The 21,622-nt window shown below is 40.4% G+C and overlaps 1 protein-coding gene and 1 long non-coding RNA gene across 6 annotated transcripts in view; both read left to right on the plus strand.

Moving 5' to 3' along the window:
* The window catches only part of rbms3 (RNA binding motif single stranded interacting protein 3), a 1,345,529-nt gene that overhangs the window by 225,736 nt on the left and 1,098,171 nt on the right, over positions 1 to 21,622 (plus strand). The window lies entirely within an intron of this gene.
* LOC116989689 overlaps positions 616 to 21,622 on the plus strand; it is a 23,293-nt gene continuing 2,286 nt past the window's right edge. The window contains exons 1-2 of the long non-coding RNA XR_004416296.1: positions 616 to 652; positions 1,195 to 1,198. This is a non-coding gene — a long non-coding RNA (uncharacterized LOC116989689). The remainder of the gene's footprint in view (positions 653 to 1,194; positions 1,199 to 21,622) is intronic.

Consider the following 21,622-nt stretch of genomic DNA (forward strand, 5'->3'; position numbering starts at 1 on the left):
GGAACCGCTTGGAGGTAGTGATCATAATATGATTAGTTTTGATCTGCAATTGGAGAAGGAGAAGGTCAAATCGGAAGTGTCAGTGAAGCAGTTGAACAAAGGGAACTATGAAGGCATGAGAGAGGAGCTGGCCAAGGTAGACTGGAAAGGGATCCTAGCAGGAATGATGGTGGAACAGCGATGGCAGGAATTTCTGGGCATAATCCGGAAGACGCAGGATCATTTCATTCCAAAAAGGAAGAAAGATTCTAAGGGGAGTAGGAGGAAACCGTGGCTGACAAGAGAAGTTAGGGATAGATTAAAACTAAAAGAAAAGATGTATAACACAGCAAAGAGTAGCCGGAAGCCAGAGGATTGGGAAACTTTCATAGTACACCAGAAGGAAACAAAACGGGCAATACGTGCTGAAAAGATGAAGTACGAAAGGAAGCTGGCCAGGAATATAAAGAAGGACAGTAAAAGCTTCTTTAGATATGTTAAGGGAAAAAGAGTAGCAGAGTCAAATGTGGGTCCCTTGAAGGCAGACACGGGTGAAATTATTATGGGCAACAAGGAAATGGCAGAAGAGTTGAATAGGTACTTCGGATCTGTCTTCACTAAGGAAGACACAAACAATCTCCCAGATGCACTAGAGGACAGAGGATCTAAGGGGGTAGAGGAACTGAAAGAAATTTTCATTTGGTGAGAAATAGTATTGGGTAGGCTAATGGGACTGAAGGATGATAAATCCCCTGGGCCTGATGGTCTGCATCCCAGGGTCCTCGGAGAGGTGGCTCTAAAAACAGTGGACGCATTGGTGATCATTTTCCAATGTTCAATAGATTCAGGATCAGTTCCTGTGGATTGGAGGATAGCTAATGTTATGCCACTTTTCAAGAAAGGAGAGAGAGAAAAAACGGGGAATTACAGACTGGCTTCGGTGGTGGGAAACATAAACATAGAAACATAGAAAATAGGTGCAGGAGTAGGCCATTCGGCCCTTCGAGCCTGCACCGCCATTCAATATGATCATGGCTGATCATCCAACTCGGTATCCTGTACCTGCCTTCTCTCCATACCCCCTGATCCCTGACAGCCACCTAACCGATAGGCGGCATCGCCTACAAGCCAACTAACCGAATGCCGCTCTGCCGAAAAGTCAAATAATGGCTAGTGTGGGAAAATGACCCCCACCCTCCCGTCTCCACCGACCAGTGATGTGATGGACGCTGGGGTCTGGGAAAATCGCTGACAAGTCCCGCCCCTAGGTGACATCATGTCCGTCATTTTACTTTTCGGCAGAGCAGCATTTGGTTAGTCGGCTTGTAGGCGACGCAGCCTTTTGGTTAGTTGGCTTTTAGGCTTCCCGCCCTTTCGGTTCGTTGGCGTTTTGGCTTCGTTTTCATTCGGCTATTTGGCTTCGACTTCTTTGCTTCGGCTTCTCGTCCTTCAACGTCACGTCCGGGTACCATCACAAACATTATAGTGCCCTGAAATGGGGGGAATGTATAAACACAGCTGTAATTTCTAAATGGTGAAACCAAAATGTATAAAAATGGCCTTTAATAAAATCTTACAATGTGCTCTTTAACCACATGTACTTTTTTCCACAACAAATCTCAAATGATGGAGTACGGAAGGAAATAAATAAATGATGTGTCTTTGTCTCAAACATTATGGAGGGCACTGCAAGTTGAGTGGGGACAGGAATGTGTGCAAAATGAATGCTAACAAGGACAAGCTTCCTGCTCCAATACCTGTCTAAAAGCTGACACATTTTAGAAACATAGGAACATAAAAACATTTAAAAAAATAGGTGCAGGCTTAGGCTAGTACCACCATTCAATAAGATCATGGCTGATCATCTACAATCAGTTCCCCATTCCTGCTCTCTCCCCATATCTTTTGATGCCTTTAGCCCTAAGAGCTAAATCTAACACCCCCTTGAAAACATGCAGTGAATTGACCCCCACTGTCTTCTGTGGCAGGGAATTCCACATATCCACAACTCTGGGTGAAAAAGTTTTTCCTAATCTCAGTCCTAAATGGCCTACCCCTTATTCTTAAACTGATCCCTGGTTCTGGACTCTCCCAACATCGGGAACATTTTTCCTGCATCAAGCCTGTCCAATCCTTTAAGAATTGTATATGTTTCTATGAGATCTCCTCTCATCCTTCTAAATTCCAGTGAATACAAGCCCTGTCGACCCATTTTCTTTTATCATATGTCAGTTCCACCATCCCGAGAATTAACCTAGTGAACCTATGCTGCACTCCCTCAATAGCAATAATGTTCTTCGTCAAATTAGGAGACCAAAATGGCACAGAATACTCGAGGTCCGGTCTCACCAGAGCCCTATACAACTACAATAGGACCTCCTTGCTCCAAAACTCAAGTCTTCTTGCAATGAAGGCCAACATGCCATTATCTTTCTTCACTGCCTGCTGTACCTGAATGCTTACTTTCAGTGACTGATGTACAAGCACACCCAGGTCTCATTGCACCTCCACTTTTCCTAATCTGCCACTATTCAGATAATAATCTGCCTTCCTGTTCTTGCCACCAAAGTGGATAACCTCATATTTATCCACATTATACTGCAACTGCCATGCATCTGCCCACTCACCCAACCTATCCAAGTCGCCCTGCAGCCTCATAGCATCCTCCTCGCAGTTCACACCGCCACCCAGCTTTGGGTCATCCACAAACCTGGATATGTCACATTTAATTTCCTCATCTAAATCGTTAATATATATTGTAAATAACTGGGGTCCCAGCACCTAGTCACTGCCTGCCTTCTGAAAAGGACCCGTTAATTCCTACTCTTTGCTTCCTGTCTGCCAACCAGTCTCTATCCATGTCAATACCCTACCCCAATACCATGTGCTCTAATTTTGCACATTAATCTGTTGTGTAGGACCTTGTCAAAGGCTTTTTGAAAGTTCAGATACATCGCATCCACTGGTTCTCCCTTATCCATTCAACTTGTTACATCCTCAAAAAATTCCAGAAGATTACTCAAGCCTGATTTCCCCTTAATCAATCCATGCTGACTTTGACCGATCCTCCCACTGCTTTCCAAATGCACTGCTGTAACTTCTTTTGCAATCGACTCGAGCATTTTCCCCACTACTGGTCTATAATTCCCCATTTTATCTCTCCCTCCTTTCTTAAAACGTGGATTGGCTACCCTCCAGTCCACAGGAACTGATCCAGAGTCGAGAGAACATTGGAAAATGATCACCAATACATCCACAATTTCTAGGGCCACCTCCTTGAGTACTTGCAGACCATTTTGTAAGTGTGCATATTTTTACCATGCAGCTGAAGAATTTGTTCACCAGCCTGTCTGAAAGCAAGCAAACTTAAAATACTTTGTTCCACCTACTTCTGACCAAGGAGCAATTTTCCATCTCTGACTACTGCTCTGTGATTTGATGAAGGACTCTCAGTTTGTATTCTGTTTGCATGGTGTGAATGAGTTTGCTTCTTTAAATGTATTTTCCTTCATTTTTACTTTTTACTGTCCAGCATTGCTGGGGATGAGAAGCAAATTTTAAATTGTCTGCAAACTTGGTGAAATTGACAGTAAGTTCATGAAATCAATCCTGAATCGGTTTCAGCTGTATTGGAGAGCATGCTGCTGCTGCTGGAGGTTTTTGCCTGTGACAACAAAATGTCCTCCTTATTTTAGACACCTAATTGCCTTTATTGGAGGTATTTTTGATCAGCACTGTAAACTGCTTCCGGTAGGATTACACCGATCCTGTTGTCACAGATCAACACTGAAATCATTGAGCTGGAGACAGTAAGCCGGAGTGATAAGCAGTTACTTGTGAAAGTGGGGAATAATAGATCATGAATTTCTGTATTCATTGTTTTTTGTACAGGAAAATTACTCAAATTATATTGAGCATGTCATGACATAATTTAATATATACGTAGGTTGAATATTGTTCTCAGATTTTTAGTTCATATTCAATTCAATGATGATGTGTAAGTAGCTGCTTCCTAATGATTTTATGTAGTGAGTGGATGCATTTTCATGACAAGATGGAACTAGAAATTTAATGTTCATGTGCCCAGAACACTCGTCTGTCTCCCCGGTAAGATTTTGCTGCTGTCAACTGGGGGTGTCAACATTGTATTCCAACAATAATTGACATTTTATGTGAAGTGGGCTGTGGGCAGAATCTCAACAAGCTGTACAGTATAGCAGATCAACCAAGGGCAGCACAGGCTCAGTGCCACAATCCCTCCTGTAATCGGGGACATTTTATGAAAACATTTGAAAAAACGGAAAAAGCAAAAATAAAATATTAAACTGAATCTGCCAGTTCCCTGAAATCTGAATGATTACTGAGAACACTGCCCTTGCAAATTTTTGTTCTATTAGAGGAAACACTTAAGGCTATTCGGGAAAAAAAAATTTATGTTATTTTTAGAAAGCTAGTTGTTTGCACCTGCTTCTCAGAGCAGTAATATTTTTTACTCTTTGGAGTAAGTCAGTTGGACACATTTCTTCAAGAGAGAGCTAGATAGGGCTCTTAAAGATAGCGGAGTCAGGGAATATGGGGAGAAGGCAGGAACGGAGTACTGATTGGAGATGATCAGCCATGATCACATTGAATGACGGTGCTGGCTCGAAGGGCCGAATGGCCTACTCCTGCATCTCTTGTCTATTGTCTATTGTCTTCCCTATCAACCCCCCAGTACATCTGCCCTTTGCTTTATCAACTATATCCGGAAGTCATTATTCGAGGCCTGATGATGAACAGGAGGAAGAAAACGGCTACAGGAGAGTGTGCCCTTGCCAATTTCTCACAGCAAACAGCTCCTCTCTCTGCCATTAATCTAACATTTGAAAATAGCCAGGTTTCTCCCTCTGAATTTAGAGGCTTTACCTCTCTCCCTTGCAGTCTCACTGTCATGCAGGACATTGACATTGCAATGTAGCCATGCCATGCATGGCAGCCAGCATGTGTTTTTGCTACAATGCCAAGTTTGCTAACCTAGTCTCAATTCTTCTCAAATTGCCAAGCATGTTGGAAGTTGCATTGAGTTGGAGATGTTCTGATCAGGAACCATACAAGTCCTTTTTTAATATTTCTCTCTGGGTCTAAAACATCTTAACATAGGTCAAAATTAATACTAAACCGATTTCATGAATTTTGTGGTACTTGGGTTAACCATAACTATATTTTAGTGCATTATAAAAGGATCTAACCATTTTTTGCAGTCATTTTGAAAATCTCTGACAATTTACAATACCTGTAAGAATTAGATTCAATGACTAAACTATTATTTCTGTCTGTGACAGGTTATAATAAAAAGTCATATTGCTGAAATACCTATACACTGAAATGTCAGCTATCCAGTATTTCTGCATTTCGCTTAATGGTCAATGAATGTGCCACTTTGGAATGGGCTGTAAAATATCCATTATTATGGAAAATTGTTATTTGCATTGAGAACCATACATCAACCAGCAAATAAAGATTCACATCTCATAGTGTGTCTTGTTGAATTTGTTGACCAATTTGCACACTAATAGGTATAGTCAGTCATCCTTGACACCTTGGGGAAGCCTTACAAGAAAAATGTTGTATATTATTTAAACATTGTTATTTTGTCAGCAAGATGTAGCCCAAAATAATCAGGTGGAGGGTACCTAGATGCCATTCCTCCATGCAACCAATATAAATTAAAATGACATGTATATAGTAATTACTTTGACATTTAAATATGTACACGGAGTAAATCTTTGCAGCCTACATCAATATGCATGTAAGATGAAGCCAGGATTAAATACTTAAAAGCTATTAAAACATTTGTTTAAACTTTTTAAAAATGAGAAGAAGGAAACTGTAAGTAAAAATATAATTCATCTGAAATAAGAGCCACTTGACAGTCATATAATCTGTCACCTTTCCATTTATAAATTGATAACGTCAAGCATTTATGGTATTTTTCATGCTATCTCTGTCCACATTGGGTGACATCTTTCATTTTTAAATTGGATTTCCCATGTTTGTGATAGCCACTGACTTGCCGGTGTGAGCTCGAGTCATAGGCAGAATTGTGCACCAGATTTGAAAGTTTTCATCTGAGTTTTCTGTCATTCACAATTTTCTTCTCAGTAAATATATATACTGCTATTTCTGAGAAAGGAGTATCAACAAAATAAACATTGTAAAAAGGTTAAACATCTGTTAAAATTTAGTATTTATTAATATCTTGATTAATGGATTTAAAAAAAATTTAAAGGCCTCAATCTATCTAAAAAGCCAGTTGTATAAGTGAATCTTTACACCTTGCAACATTTAAGTTATTTGCACAAAATACTCATGTTGTGACCACATGCAGTCTGTATAATCTTTCAGCCTGCAGCACAAGCTAACGTTTGGGGGGGTGTGCGTTTCCACCCGATCAGGAAGTGAAAATTCCTTGCTTCTTTCCTCATGCTTTCATTTCAGGTACATGGTTAATTGATATAAACATAGTCTAATTGTGCTCCTCTATTATGAAGTCTTCAAATAAAAAAGAAGTAACAATTCCAATCATAACTAACTGATATCATGTGAGAAGTGGCAGGATGAATAATGCAATTGTTTCTGATTGTTTCTGCTGCCGGCTCCCTTCTTTGAGTTGATATTGAGCCCTCCTTCTTGAGACAGGAGCATCTCACTGACATAAACCACAATCAATTAGAGTGGATCATTTTCTTTACTTTTTCTTTTGAAGCATGTCATTCATGCTATGTTTTTCTTGTACCAGATGCGTTTTGTGGCTGTTCCCCATTTTCTCTTCGATTTCTGACACCAAACCTTTAAACTAGCTCTGCATTGGAAGATATCCATTTTTGGTCCCTTAGTACTTCAATGTAATCGACATAGAACACATGACATTTCAACCCAGTCAAATGGCTATAATGCCAACACTATACTGAGAAATGACATGGAGTCAAGGAGAAAGTTATCTTTAATCAATTCTTGGAGGGAAAATATGAACTAAATAGAAATAACATTTTAGTGGAAGAATACTGATATTTTTTATTTTCTGTTTGCGTGCTGAAAATAATTTTGATTATTTGGAGCCTGCACTGATCCCGTTGATTTATGTTTCACTGATCCCATTTATATATATGTATTACCTGTTTTCGGAGATCTGCTGCTGTCTATCCTGAATTCTCTTCATGACAGATCATTTGTACTTCAGTACTACAGGCTCGTCTTTCTTCCCATGGTATTGCTTCCTTACCTTCCTATTGCCGAATAATACAATCATATTTGCCCTCCGGAATACTTTGTTCTGCCAACAAATTCAGTTAAGAATTCAGCAGACTCTTCTTTACTTAAGTTCTTAGGCTATTTTTGCAATAAATAAGCTGTCCCATCATCTGTCACTCTTGCTCTAAATTGCTTGTGTACATCCTGGGGCATACCATTTAACGACTGGTGAAGCACATGAATTGCACACTATCGCAAGTTGCTCCCTTCATCTGAACGGGGACAACAATGTTAAATGTCTCCCTACTCCCCTCACCACCATCATGAAAAAACACCTAGTCTCCCAATCATCATCATGTGACTGCTTTTCAGAAATCAAAAATGTTTCATGTTTGGGGTCATTTCACTACCACCTGATTTCCTCCTCAGGTGGACATTTTTAAATTTAAATTTAAAAATCTCAACTTTTTCATAAATTTAGCCAATGAATTATCTACCTATAATATATTGCACGGATGTGTATCTTGTCGAGTGGACTGCCGTACTTGATCCCTTCCAGCACTGAGACTGACTCGGGTCCTGGATACGTTCCAATTGACATGAATATGATTTGCTGCTTTGGTGTCCACTGAGCTATTATAGTACAGAATATAACCAATTAGACAGAAACAGGCAATGTGTATAATGGTAGGGAACAATTTTAGCAACAGAAGAGTTTGCAGAGATATCAAAGAAGAATTTGCTATCTGAATTTGTTTTACCCTCTAGAAAACCAGGGGAGAGTACTGAACCCTGAAGAATAACTGATGTGAGCCTGTCAGCACAGATCTGAGCCTGGGGTTAATGATCAGAAGGCACAGATGTGTCTCCCACCATTCCAGCAAGTGCACTAGCTCAAGCCAGTGCATCTTACCAGTGATACCTTGAATCACTGGTAAGTAGCAGTTGTCTGCGGGTGCAAGAGCTGGAAGCGCTATCAGTGATAAAAATTGGTTGGCGCGTGGTGGCTTATGCAGTGACGCGAGACGCCCCAGGATTTTGGAATGCTCAAAATTCTCGCGCGCCACCTGCATGACGTGTCCCTTGTGCACGCTGATGTACTGATGGCGTATGTGTAGCGCGTGGTGACGTATGGTTACGCACGGTGATGCATGAACATTTACTATGCTAATTTATCGTGCATCACGGTGCGTCAATGTCTGTAACCACGCGCCACCTGTACGCCGTTGGCACGCCATTTGCGCATCATTTGAGTGCCGCACCACGTGACCACCCAGGTATAAAGCGCGCATAGTTATAAAACATTTTAATTGGGAAAATCCTTGCCACGGAAATCGGACTAAGTACGAACAACATAGCAAATGGCTCCCAAAAGGAGCAGGGCCCTCAAGAACACTTGGCGTGTGACTGTCGTACTGCTAGACGGTTTTCGCACGTCAGTTGCTCAACTGTTGCGCTTCAGTCACTATAGGTCTATCGCATAAATGACGCGCAAATGATGCCCAAGTGGGACAGGCCCTTAACTCGCAAGCAAACTTTAGGGTCGAGGGAAGACAGTGCTTTCATGATGGGCAGCATGATAGCGCAGTGGTAGAGTTGCTGCCTTACAGCGCCAGAGATCCGGTTTGATCTCTTGCAGAGTTTGTACCTTCTCCCTATGAACCCGTGTGTTATATCTGGGTGCTCCAGTTTCCTCCCACACTCGAAAGATGTGCCCATTCGGGTTTATAGGTTAATTGGCTTCTGTAATTTGCCCCTGGTGTATATGATGGGATAGAATAGAACTGGCGTGGGCGGGTGATCGCTGGTCGGCAGGGCTTTGGTGGGTCGAAGGACCATTTTCCACGCTGTATCTCTAAACTACACCTCTCTGCGACTTCCACATTCTTCCTAAAGTTAGAATCCCACAAAATTCTGCTTATTATGGCAGTCTTTCAATGCATTCCTGCAAGATTTTGAATGTAAAAACATTAGAAATGGGAGGAAGAATAGGTCATTTGGCCTTCAACCTCAACACGCCATTCATCGAGAAAATGGCTGATTTATCCTAATGTTATTTTCTACTAACTCTACGACCCTTGTTTCATTTAATATCCAAAACTACTATTGTGAGTCTGGTCCCTGTTTCTAGACTCCTCAGCTTCGGGCAACATGATCCTCTCCCCAGCCTGTCAAACTTACGAAGAAAGACACAAAGTGCTGGAGTAACTCAGCGGGTCAGGCAGCATCTCTGGAGAAAAAGGATAGGCGACATTTCGGGTTGGGACCCTCCTGACCCAAAACATCACAAATCCTTTTTCTCCAAAGATGCTGCCGACCCACTGAATTACTCCAGCACTTTGTGTTTATCTTTCGTATAAACCAGCACCTGCAGTTCTTTGTTTCTACAAACTTGCAAAGAATGTTGTCACATGAAAATGCAGATGCTAGAATTTTGAGCAAAATGCAGAGTGCTAAAGAAGGGTCCTGATCCAAAACATCGACATGTCCATACCCTCCATATATGCTACCTGACCCTGTTGAGTTCCTCCAGCACTTTGAAAAGAGCTAAGAATGTTCAAGGTTTCAATGAGATCTCCTCTCATTCTTCGAAACTGAAGGGAAAACTGGCCTGGTCTATTTAATTTCTTCCAACAAGGCAAACTTGTTAACCCTCTAACTCTCCAAAATAAATCTTTGCTCCACTCCCTCTAGAACATAGAACATTCCAGCACAGGGACAGCCTTTGGCACATAATGTCCATGCCGAACACGATGCCAAGTTAAAACCAACTCCTCTGCCTGCATAAGATTCATACCTTTCCATTCCCTGCATATCTATGTGCTCAAATGAAAGACTCTTAAATGCCTTTCACATCTGCCTCCATCACCACCACTGACAGTGCGTTCCAAACACTCACCTCTCCCCGTGCAAAAAAAACACCTGCCCTGCACATCTCTTTAAACTTTGCCCAATTTCTTAGGCATGTGGACCGAAACTGAACTCTATGCTCTGGTTTTAGTCTCCCCATGGCCCAATAAAATGTAGTAATGGGCCCGTCCCACTTAGGCATTTTTTTAGGCAACTGCAGGTGACTAGTTTGTCGCCACATGTTTGCCGGTGGTCGCCGGGAGTACTCCCCTCAGTTGCGCACAAAGTCGCAGCGTCTTTCTGGTTGCCGCTAAATTTTCAACATGTTGAAAACTTTTCAGTGACAGTGGGTTTGACGCCAATGAACGTAGCTTGATTTCTCCTGATGTAGGTGCTGTCGTAGGTTGTCGCCAGGATGACGAAGGTTGTCGCCGGTTTTTCGGCAACCTGCTATGACTATGACAGTTGCCGGCAGTTGCCTAAAAAATCGCTATGGGACAGGCCCAAGGCATTTTGATCCTGTACTCAAATCCTCTCATAAAAAAGGGAAAATACCATTTGGCTTTCTTATAGCTCATTACTTCTAGTTTTCTAGTAATCTGACTTCTAGGCTTCTAGTAAACTTTTAGTCCATTAGGTCACCCAGGTCACTTTTCAATGTCAGCAATACTCAATATCTCTCCATTCAAAATGAACTTTTCTGTTATCTATGCCAAAGTGGATAACTTTATTTTCACCACATGATATTCCATCTGTCATGTGTTTACCCTTTTATTCAGCTTGTCTCTATCTCCTTGGCATATATTTACTCTCTCCTCCTTGTTCCACCTTATTCGTTCTGCTTGTCACATCCTCAAAGAATTCCACTTGCTTTATCGAGCATGATTTTCCTTTCATGCATCCACGTTGGATCAGCTTAATCAGTTTTTTCTTTTCAAGGTGTTTAGTTATTACATCCTTTATTATAGATTCCACTGTTTTTCCCATTACAGATGATAGCTTAATATCATTGTTTTCTCTCTTCCTCCCTACTTAAGTAGGAGACTCAGTTTGCTACTCTCCACCCATAAGAACAATTTTGAAACCCATAGAAGTTTGGAAATGATAACTAGATCATTTGCTATTTTGTTATCAACTGGAGCAGTTACTTCTTTCAAAACTCTGGGGGGTAATTTGTCCATGAGATTTTAGTTCAAAGATACAGCGTGGAAACAGGTCCTTTGGCTCCGAGTTCACACCAACCATTGTTCACAATCGTTCCGTGTTATTCCAGTTTCACATCCACTCCCTACACAACTAGAGGTGATTTACAGGGGCCAATTAACCTACAAACCCAAGATTCCATGATTCTTCAATTTTCGCTATTTGCCAATTTCTCTTGTACATTTTCTTACTAATGCCTATTTCATTCAGTTTCTCATTGTTGTTAGATCCTTGTTGTTTCTTATTTTTGTGTCTTTTGTGAAGACAGGAACAAAATAATTGTTTTATTCCTCTGCTTTTCCTTGTTTCCGATTATACATTTCTTAACTTTGGAAGACGCAAATATACCCTTGTTAGTCTTTTCCTTTTTTCCCATATGCCACTCATATTCTCTCTTGCAAGTGGCTGTTTTTCTCATTTTTTCTCATTAAACACATATCAAGCGATGTGCTATTTAGAAATTGGAAATATTATTCTGCACACGATTTTCTAAGCTTCAGTATCACAAACACAGTGATCCATGAGAAAGATTACTGTCAATGTTCTCCAATCTGAAATACAGCTATTTATCAGTACTATTTTCTTCCTTTCAACTGATTTCCTATCCATGTTACTAGTGACCTTCAAGTTCTGTCGACCTTTTGTGTGGGATTTCATGAGGTATCTTCTGAACATCTGCTGACAAAGCCATTGTATTTCCATTATAGCTTTTCCCCCTTACTTCATCAAAGATATATCAGGTTCTAAAAAAGGTTTTGCCTTTAACAAATATGTGTTGGTGCTCCTTTGTTAATTTGGACTTCTGTTTGCCTACCAGCATTTAGATGGATTATTGTTTGCTAAAAGTTGAATCCTCATTCTTTTCCTTAGAAACATGGTCTCAGTTTCTTCATTTAAACTCCACCATCTCTCTTGTCTCATGGTGTTTAGCTGCTCTCCAGCAACCAATCTTGAATGAGCTGACACTTTCTTAAGTTATATATTGGGAATATTAAAATCATTGGTCTTGAAATTAACTTCCAAAAAGACACAACACAATTCACACTTGACTTCTCCCAGCCTGAAACACACAAGCAACAATTTTTGGGTAATTTTGCACCATTACAAAAATTTAGCCGGATCATTCCAAGCATGAGTTACATTTGTCACACCAGAAGCACATCAAATGGCATCATAACCCATGCAATGATCAAAAATCTTGTTGAGCATTGCTGGATTAAATTTATTAACAGTGTCACTTGTTGGTCCCACAAATTGTACAAGCTTCCACCTTCCTCAACGTCTCTGGTTGGTTCTAATCACTCATTCCCAAACAAAGTACCAATTTCTGTCTGACCGACTTGTCTCCAGCTCACATTGTGTATCTGATGAAGCGTCCTCTGCTCTTTCTTTAGGCCCCCATATTGGCTCTCTGCCGCTGCTTTCTCTATGTTGTTTTTGTTTCATTTTATTTATATATTTGTAATTTGCTTGTTTTAATCTGTAAGGTGTCCTTGAGTGCTCTGAAAGGTGCCCATAAATAAAATGCATTATTATTATTATTATATATTATTATTATTATTAACTACCTTGTTCCTTCTGGGGATTGGGGAACAAGAGCAGAAGTGTGGGAAACAGAGGAAACACAGGTGTGGGATCCATCAATGATAGCAGGGAGGAAACCACTTTTACTGAAGAAAAAGGACATCTAGGATATCCTAGAATGAAAACCCTCATCTTGGGAAGCAGTTACAGAGATGGCAGAACTGAGAGCACGGAATTGCTTCGTTGCAAGAGGCAAGGTGGGAGGAAGTTTCTGATACCTTTCTCCCCTTGCTTGATCTCTGTCTCTATCACAGGGGGGCAGCCTATCGACTGACGCCTACTACAAACCTACTGACTCCCACAGTTATCACGACTACACTTCTTCCCACCCTGCCTCGTGTAAAGACTACTACTACTATCCCCTACTAAATTCCTCCATCCCCACTGCATCTGCTGTCAATATGAGGCTTTCCCATCACAACCACTGAAGAAGGATCTCAGCCAGAAACATCACCTATCCATGTTCTCCAGGGATGCTGCCTGACCGGCTGAGCTAATCCAGCACTTTGTGTCTTTTTTTGTAAATTAACATCTGCAGTTCCTCGGTTCTACATAAACATTTTGATGCCATGAAGACAAACATCATTGTCTTGTAGCTATGTTGTACCTACAGTAAAAAAGACCACATAATACCAGAGGAAAACTACCAGAGGCAGCTCTCCGACCATGTGACTGCTAAAAACTGCAGAACTGCATGAAAATAGGCCTTTCAGTCTACTAAACCATTGCTATGTACATGCAGAGCTGAATCTGTGAGACTGTAGCTATCAGAGATAGAGAGATGAGGCGCTCTCATCCAGCACCTGATGAGAAAATCGCACAGGAATAGCATTCATTTCACTTTCATAATATATATATATATGATCTAAAAGCATTGGGCACATACTCATTAGCATCTTGAGCTTATTCCAAATTTGGCCGATTCCTAACTTGTACCATATCTCACTCACCATACCCTATTAATCATCTTCACGTTTATCGTCCTATTGTTGGCTACTGTGCTTAGATACCAAACGGCTGGAGTTTCTTCCCAAACCTTCCCCAGATTTCCACTTCTCTTTGTTCCTTTCGACCTGCAATATTTGGAGTTTAGAAGAATGATTGAATATATTAAAACATGTAAGAATCTGAGGAGCACGACAGATGTTGAAATGCCTCCACTAGTGGGTGAGTCTTAAATGAAGAGGCAGAGTTAAAAGTTATGAGGTGGTCATTTAAAACTGAGGTGCATAGGAATTTCTTCTTGCAGATAATAGTGAATCTCCTGAATCTTCAATCGGGAGAGTTGTGGAGGCTAGATCATTGTGGGTATTTAAAGAGGACATAGATAAATAATTGAAAGGAAATTTGGAATAATGGAGAACTAGCACAGAAGAGAAATTGAGGCCTGGGGTAGGTCAACCTTAATCATATTGAACCGAGGAGTAGGTTTGTGCAGTCACATAGTCCAACTCTGTTCTTATTTTCTTGTGTTTAAGATGCTCTTTAAAATCTGCCTTTTTGACAAAACATTTAGTCATCTATCCTTATGTATACTTTTGTGTTTTATTGTCAAATTCTACTTGGTAACACTCCTCTGAATTCTCTTTGCTGATTTGTTTTGTTGAAAGTATAATTTAAGTGCTATTGTTATAGTCAAGCAGGCACTTGGAGAACGCATAATTTAAAAATAGCTCTTCTTGATCAATACCAGAGCTATCTAGACGTGGGTAAATACTCCTATGGTTAAATGTTGGATATTATATTTATCATTCAGGATGCCAGCCCATTTTTCAGTAGTCTGGTGATTCGGGGTTTTTTTGCATGCGCCACATTTCCAATTGCCCAAAAATTAAAAATAACTAATTTGTGCCTCTGACTCTATTACAGTTCACTTACCAAAACATTAGTTTCACATGACATCTCCCTTCCATGCAATCATCTCTCATGTAGCCACAGAAAAAAAAATGCAGATTTAAAAATCCTTTACTACTTTTACGTGCAGCATAAAAATGTTAAGACTTACAAAGGATTATACATGGCAGATCTTTCAAATCTTTTATTCATGTGACTACGAATATGAGTACAAAGTCTATGTGAAAACAGCTCTTGAAATATTTGCCTGCTGTAATAGATGAATCATTGTACAGTGTGCAGAGCTGCAACAGTTTCTCCTTGTTTCAACTTTGGCATTTTGGTCAGTTATCCCCTTAATTTTCAGATGCTTTGTATGATTTTAATTACATTTATGAATGGAATGATGCTGCTTGTTCACTAATTTCTCTGTAGAATTGTGAAAAATAGCTTTTCTGTGAATGGGAACATATTGTTAAAGTTCTGGAATTGGAAAATAAAATTCTTCTTTTGTCATCGATCTGCAGTTCTTTCTGATTTGGAACGAGTTTCAGAGCTATTTGAAATAGCACTGCTCATGAAACTTTGTAAATGGGGCAAAATTTAAGCCACATTAGCATTGGACAAGGAACTTGTGGGGGCTGAGGAACCTGGGAAAAGGACATTGAGATGCAGAAGGTGTTATGTGGTGGCCTGTTATTGGAGGAGGCATGGTGGTGAAATTAAGCCTGTATTTACGTGTATTTTACTAGAGATGAAAACAATAATGGTAGTTCAGTAAACCAAAATACAAAGGTGATTAATGACATGTTTAGGTAGTTTACAAACAGAATATTAATATCCTGGTTTCAGCATTATTTTGGGATGGCTGACTGAAACCAAACAGACTGCTGAATGATCAGACAGGGAGAGAGTGGGCTGATGGATGGAGGCATAGTCATTACCTGGTCAGATGACACTAGATTTGGTCGGAGTGAACATAGTAGATTGTTGATACCATGTGGACCCAATGGATCCAAGATTGTCATAGCATTAAACTTTAGGGAGATGCAGACGACTGCAGATGCTGGAATCTGGAGCACAAAAGGGAGAACTGCTGGAGGAACTCAATGGATCAGGCAGTATCTGTGAAGAGAAATGGTCAATCCAGTTTTAGGGTTGAGACTTTTCATCTGAATAAAGAAGGGTCCAGTTGAAAGTTCCCAACCCGAATTGTCGACTTTCCAATTCTCTCAATAGATGCTGCCCGACATGCTGAGCTTTGCCTGCAATTCTCCTTTTTTTTGCATGGGACTACGATTTTCATTTTGGCACTCAATAATAAGTACCCAGTGTCCAGTGGATGGCTCACTATGGGCATATTGGACAACATGGCCATTGCAAGAAAATTATATCATTTGATATGCATCTGATCTGAAGTTGCAATAACTTGAATATAAAATAACTTGAATATGAGAGGTATAAATAGGATAGACAGTGATAAACTTTTTCCCAGGGTAGGGATGCCACAAAATCGGGGGCCTTGCTTTAAAGTGAGAGGCAGAAAGTTTAAAAGGGTGTGTGTGGGGCAAGTTTTTGCATAGGGAGTGATAGATGCCTGGAATGCACTGGCAAGGATAGCGGTGGAATCAATATGATACTGGTATTTAAGAGGATTTTACATAGGCATATGAATACATCGGTTGGAAGCTGCATACTAAATCTCGTTGCACTGATGTGCAATGACAATAAAATTTATTATTATTATTATTATTATATGCAGGATTTGGAGGGATATTGATCACAAAGGCCTGCTACAGTGCCGTTTTGCCTGAAATGTACTAATGTGATTTAAATTAAAGTGCTGTGTTAAATTTGTGAAGTGGCAAAAGGGACCTGGAAATAGTCCTGACCACTCCAGTCCAAATTTCAGTTCTGTAATGCTGAGGAAAACAGTGCTACATTAGGGAATTTCTAGGCTATTCTTTTTTTTCATTGTCATCTCTGTTTGTGGGACCTTGCTCTATGAAAATTGGCTGTCATATTTATGTATTAGATCAATGCCTACAGTTAAAATTGCTCTTCATTAATATAAAGCACATCGGGTTATCCTAAGGTCATGGGAAACAGTATTTGAAATGGAGTTATTTGTTAGAAATCGCAAGGACACGTGTATCCAAGTAAGATTGAATAGCATACAATAGACAATAGGTGCAGGAGTATGCCATTCGGCCCTTCGAGCCAGCACCGCCATTCAATGTGATCATGGCTGATCATCCCCAATCAGTACCCCGTTCCTGCCTTCTTCCCATATCCCCTGACTGCTATTTTTAAGAGCCCTATCTAGCTCTCTCTTGAAAGCTTCCAGAGAACCTGCCTCCACCACCCTCTGAGTCAAAATTATCACCAATCCATCCACGATTTCTAGAGCCATTTCCTTAAGTACCCTGGGATGCAGACCATCAGGCCCTGGGGATTTATCAGCCTTCAGTCCCATCAGTCTAACACCATTTCCTGCCTAATGTGGATTTCCTTCAGTTCCTCTTTTGACCCAGATCCTCTGGCCACTACTATATCAGGAAGATTGTTTGTGTCCTCCTTAGTGAAGATGGATCCAAAGTACCTGTTCAACTCATCTGCCATTTCCTTGTTCCCCATAATAAATTCACCTTTTTCGGTACTTCAAGGGTCCAACTTTGGTCTTAACTAATTTTTTCCTCTTCACATACCTAAAGAAGCTTTTACTATCCTGCTTTATATTCTTGGCTAGCTTATCTTCGTACGTCATCTTTTCTCCCTGTATTGTCTTTTTGGTTATCTTCTGTTCTTTAAACATTACTCTTGCTTCCCGCTCATCTTTGCTACGTTGTACTTCGCTTTAATTTTTATACTGTCCCTGACGTCCCTTATCAGCCATGGTCGTCCCTTTCTCCCCTTGGAATCTTTCTTCCTCCTAGGTTTTGTTTTTTTGGATTTTTTTTGTTTTTGTTTTTAATCAACTTAATTTTAATATTGATAAATGTATTGTGATTTTATGTCCTGTAAGGTGTCCTTGGGTGTCCAGAAAGGCGCCAGCAAATAAAATGCATTATTATTATTATTATTATCCTGCACCTTCTGTATCATTCCTAGAAACACCTGCCATTTTTGTTCCACTCTCATCCCTGCTAGTGTATCTTTCCAGTCAACTTTGGCCAGCTCCTCCCTCATGGCCCCAGTAGTCCCCTTTATTCAACTGCAACACTGACACTTCCTATCTACTCTTCTCCCTCTCCAATTGTAGATTAAACCTGACCATGCCTCCTAATGGCTCATTAACCTTGAGGTCCTTTATCAAATCCATTTCATTACATAACACTAAATCCAGAATTGCCTTCTCCCTGGTAGGTTCCAATACAAGCTCTTCTAAGAATCCATCACAAAGGCACTCTACAAAGTCCCTTTCTTGGTGTCCAGTACCAACCTGATTTTCCCAGTCTACCTGCATGGTGAAATCTCCCATAACAACCACAGCATTACTTTTGCCAAATGCAAATTTTAACTCCTGATTCAACTTGCGCTCTATGTCCAGGCTACTGTTTGGGGGCTTGTAAATTAGTCCCATTATGGTCTTTTTACCCTTACAATTCCTTAGTTCTATCCATACTGACTCCACATCTCCTGTTTCAATGTCACCCCTTGCAAGGGACTGAATTTCATTCCTCACCAACAGGGCAACCCCACCCCCTCTGCCCACCTGTCTGTCTTTTCGATAGGAGGTGTACCCTTGAATATTCAGTTCCCAGCCCTGGCCCTCTTGCAGCCATGTCTCAGTAATTCCCACAACATCATACTTTCCAGTTTCTAACTGAGCCTCAAGCTCGTCCACCTTATTCCTTATACTTCGCGCATTCATATACGGCACTTTGACCTCCGTATTCATTTCCCCCCTCGCACCGCTCGCGATTATTCATTGTTGGACTGTTGAAAAGAAAAAAACTAAAAGATTACATGAAAGTAGTACCAATATTGTAGCAAATTAAACTTGAATCCTGAGTGGCAAAGTATGTTAGATTGAAATATTTCACATTTTAGACATCCAGTTAGAACATCAGCCACCATGCAATGAAACTTGGCACAGTTAGATTTAGAGGAAGACCTCAAAATTCCATTTAGTGTTTCATTTCTCAACACTGATGTACTTAACCCGAAAAGGGAGAAAGACTCCTTTTGGGCACCATATCTGAGAAAGGATGTGCTTGCTCTGGAGAGATTTACAAGAATGATCCCAGGAATGAGTAAGTGAACATAGGGTGAGCGTTTGACAGGCACTGAGCCTGTGCTCGCTGGAGTCTAGAAGATTGAGGAGGGACCTCATTGAAACGTACAGAATAGTGAAAGGCTTGGATAGAGTGGACGTGGAGAGGGTATTTCCACTGGTGGGAGAGTCTAGGACTAGAGGTCATAGCCTCAGAATTAAAGGACGTTCTTTTAGGAAGGAGATGAGGAGGGATTTCTTTAGTCAAGGGTGGTGAATCTGTGGAATTCATTGCCACAGAAGGCTGTGGAGGCCAATCAGGGGATATTTTTAAGGCAGGGATAGATAGATTCTTGATTAGTACGGGTGTCAGAAGTTATGGGGAGAAGGCAGGAGAATTAGGTTATGAGGGAGAGATGGATCAGCCATTATTGAATGGCGGAGTAGACTTGATGGGCCAAATGGCCTATTTCTGCTCCTATCACATGATCTCATGATCTTTCCTTTGTCATACATCATAATTTGGGAATTATTCAGCTATCTGCCATGCAGAGCGAATAAATAACTGAATCTTAAGCCTTCCATCACAATTTATTGTGAATTTTTTTTTCCATTTATATTTACTTGCTACTGCTGTAGTTGAAAGCTGTGTTATTCACAAATAAAATGACTATGTTTAAGAGAAACTTCGACAGGCACTTGGATAGGCAAGACATAGGATATGGACCGAATGTGGGCAAATAAGATTCGTCAGGATGGGAATAAAGGTTGGACATAATTGTGGTGTGCCAAAGGGACTAGTTCAATGTTATGCAACTCTCTGACTCTAAAATATGTTTTACATTTCTGGGTACAATGTTTCAATCAAGTAATTTAATTATTAAATGCTCTACTCAAAGTGCAGTTAAACAATTTATCCTGCCTCCTATTAAGCAGCAATGAAACGTGAGGTTTAAATACAAAAAACAATATATTAGTTTACAATTTTCTTCTTTTTGATTCCTCAAATATCCTCTTCGCCCTTCAAAAAAGGAAATTATTCTTATTTTTCCTTTGCCCAAGTGCCCTGCCTTGCAAATACATCCTGTTGATTGATATAGCCTCATGTCTCTTTTTGTCTGATAAGATAATTTCCAATTGGACATGTGCAAGTGAGAAAGTCTTCTATAAAATAGAAATGTCACAATTTCCCAGGACGACATTCTAAAAATAATACGGCTGTGGAATGTCATGTTTCTTGCTTTATTTTATGGGATTTTAAGATTGAGAGACAAACAGAGGCAATGTAATACAAATCTTAATCTATGAAGGTATTATGTGCAGGTGAAGTAAATGGAAGCGTAAAAACTGAATGGAAAATTGCAAGTTAAATGAGACCAATCTCGCGTGGCAGGCTGGTCCAGAAGGTTAAGGCACAAGTGATTCAGAATGAGTGGTTTGGCGAGAGAAGGCAGAGAATATTGGTGGGAGGATACTTTTCTGATTGAAAGTCTGTGAACAGCAGTGTAATGTGGGCATTGCTGCTGGGACCTCTGTTTGTGATTACATATTAATGTCTTGGATGAGAATGTAGGAGGTATGATTGTAAGTTTGCAGTTCATTTGTCTACAAATAAAAATAATTGTATAAAATCATGAGGGGAATAGATAGGGTAAATGCAGTCACAGCTGCAGTATCCAGGGTAGAGGAATAAAAAAACAGAGGATGAAGATTTAAGATGAGAAGGGCAAGATTTAATAGGAACCTGAGGGACAACGTCTTAACTCAGAGGATGGTGGGTATATGTAATGGGCTGTCAGAGGAGCTAGTTGAGGCTGGTGCGATGATAGCATTTCAAAGACCTTTGGACAGATACATGGATAGGAAAGGTTTAGAGGGATATGGGCCAAACATGTAAATGGGATTATTTAAGAGGGGGCATCTTGGTCAGGCATGAACAAGTTGGACCAAAGGACCAAAAGGACATGAAAATTTGTGGTGTTGTGGATAATGAGGAAGGTGTCTAAAAAGCTACAGCAGGATATAGATCAGATGGAATGTTGGGCAGAGCATTGGTAGATGGTAGATTTAATTCAGGAAAATACAAAGTAATGAAAAAGTCAATTAGGGATAGGACATGCCTAGTAAATAATAGGGCACAACAGGAATGTTCAGCACAGAGGATTCCAGTCCATTGTTCCATGATACATGTCAACGGGTACTTTGAACCTTCTCCATCTCCCCTAACTCTCAGTCTGAACAAGGGTTTCGACCCGAATCATCACCTATTCCTTTTTTTCCAGAGATGCTGCCTGACCTGCTAAGTTACTCAAGCATCTTGTGTCTTATTAAGGCATCTGACATACTTGCCTTCATAGGTCAGAGCATATAATATAAAAGTTGAGGCGTTATGTTGCAACTTTATTAAACACAGGTGTGACCACCCTTGGGCTATTCTGTGCAGTTCTGCTTACCACACTGTAGGAGGGATGTTGCTTGCTGGAGACGGGGCAGAGATTTACCTGAATGTTGCCTGGATTGGAGGATTTTTGTTGCAAGGAGAGATTGGTAAGGCTGGTCTTGTTTTCTCTGGAGTGAAAGATGCTGATGGGATATCTGATAGACGTTTATAAAATTATACGAGGCATACATAGGGTAGATAGTCAGAAGCTTTTCCCATAGGACGGATTTGAAAAACAAGAGCTCATAAGTTTAAAGTGAGAGAGAGGATTGTTAAAGGGGATAAGA

This window comes from Amblyraja radiata, chromosome 2 (assembly GCF_010909765.2).
Source record: "Amblyraja radiata isolate CabotCenter1 chromosome 2, sAmbRad1.1.pri, whole genome shotgun sequence".
NCBI lineage: Eukaryota > Metazoa > Chordata > Chondrichthyes > Rajiformes > Rajidae > Amblyraja > Amblyraja radiata.